Raw genomic sequence first — 1,536 nt, 5'->3', positions numbered from 1 at the left:
GGCGCCGTTGCTAGGGAGAGTGTTTCAGGTGATTGTTTTTATTTTTTCTATGAAAGAATTTGGTTTTAAAAGTGGAAGGTAAGAACCTACATACCTAGCAAGTAAAGTGCTTTTTTACCAGCCCACTTTTCAGCAAAATCCTAGAGGTTAAATAGGAATTTGTTTTTATGAATGATTAGGAATAGAAAAATAGAAAAAGAGTAGAACCCTCCACCAAAACCCAAAAAACCCAAAGGATCGGTGAACCTTGAGAGAATGACCTTATAGATGAAGTTGTAAGAAGAGCAGAGTCTCAAGCATCAGTAGGATTCCAGGCTATACCTGGAAAAAGTTCTACTGCTATCCCTTAAGCAGTAGGCTCACCATCTACAGTTTACGCTAAGATTCAAAGCCAAGTAGGAGGATTAGAACAAAGTCTTCAAGCTACAATAAGTTTACATTTTGATCCTCTACAAGAGGGAAAATCTTGTAACTTAAGAGAAGGAGAAGGAGAAACTAGTGGGACTGTTAAGGTAGAACCACAGCTGTCTGAACAAGGATCTCCTAAGATCCCAGACCTAGGTAGTTCTGCAAAGCCAACTCGTGTTGCTGACTCTCCGCTTACTCAAGAATCACCCCTTGGAGTCCCTGAATATTATTGGCACATCTTTGACCAAATGATAGATCAGCCACCTCAATGTCAAACCTCAACATTAGAGTACCCCATAGTTGACCAAGTGGCAAATTCCCCCATGAAGGCTATTCCTCTGTAGAGCATCCCAACATTCCATGGGATGATCACAGAGGATCATGATGCTTTCATGTTTGAATTTGATGTCCTCTATAGAGGGTATGACTATACGACCGACCCCCAAAAGCTAAAACTATTCCCTTCCACTCTAAAAAGAGCAACCTTAAGATGGTTTATGGGTCTAGGTGGGCAAACTATTAATTCTTTGGATGAGATGAAAACCTCCTTCCTCAAAAGATACCAGGACTTTTGTAAAACTAGGGAAGTAAAAGATGATATTTTTAAGATGACTGTAAAAGATAATGAAACACTAGAAGAATATGTAGAACGATTTTGTTAGCTCTGCTATGCAGCGCTAACTTTCTAAGGTCAGAAATAAGCATGGTCTATTTGGTTGTGTCCAAAGAGGGCTCACATTGGTCACTTTTACCTTTCTTCCTTCACCCCTCTCACCTCTAAACCTTTCCCATCCACTAAATAAACCTTCTAAAATCTGACAAAATCCCTTTTGGCCCCAAATCTAAGTGCAAAGCCAAACTAACCATAAAACCTTACCCATACGCCCTCACGCGCTCATAAACCCCTCATCGCTTTCCCTGCCGTTGATCATACCCCGACAATCTAACGGCCCACATCGTTGGTGGTGAGCCCCAGTATTGCAGCAATAATGCTGCAACTACTGGAACTCCCTTCTTTAATTTTATCAACCCGGTAGTTCGTAACAAACTTGGAAGCGACAATGCTGTATGCACAAGTACTAGCTCTTGCTGCAGCTGTCACTTGGTCAGCTGGCACAAGTCCGCTAG

Source organism: Pinus tabuliformis, chromosome 8 (genome assembly GCF_031772625.1).
Source record: "Pinus tabuliformis cultivar Carrire ecotype Pingquan chromosome 8, CPIR1, whole genome shotgun sequence".
Classification (NCBI taxonomy): domain Eukaryota; kingdom Viridiplantae; phylum Streptophyta; class Pinopsida; order Pinales; family Pinaceae; genus Pinus; species Pinus tabuliformis.
The sequence above is the reverse complement of the archived record's forward strand: the minus strand, read 5'-3'. Positions refer to the sequence as shown.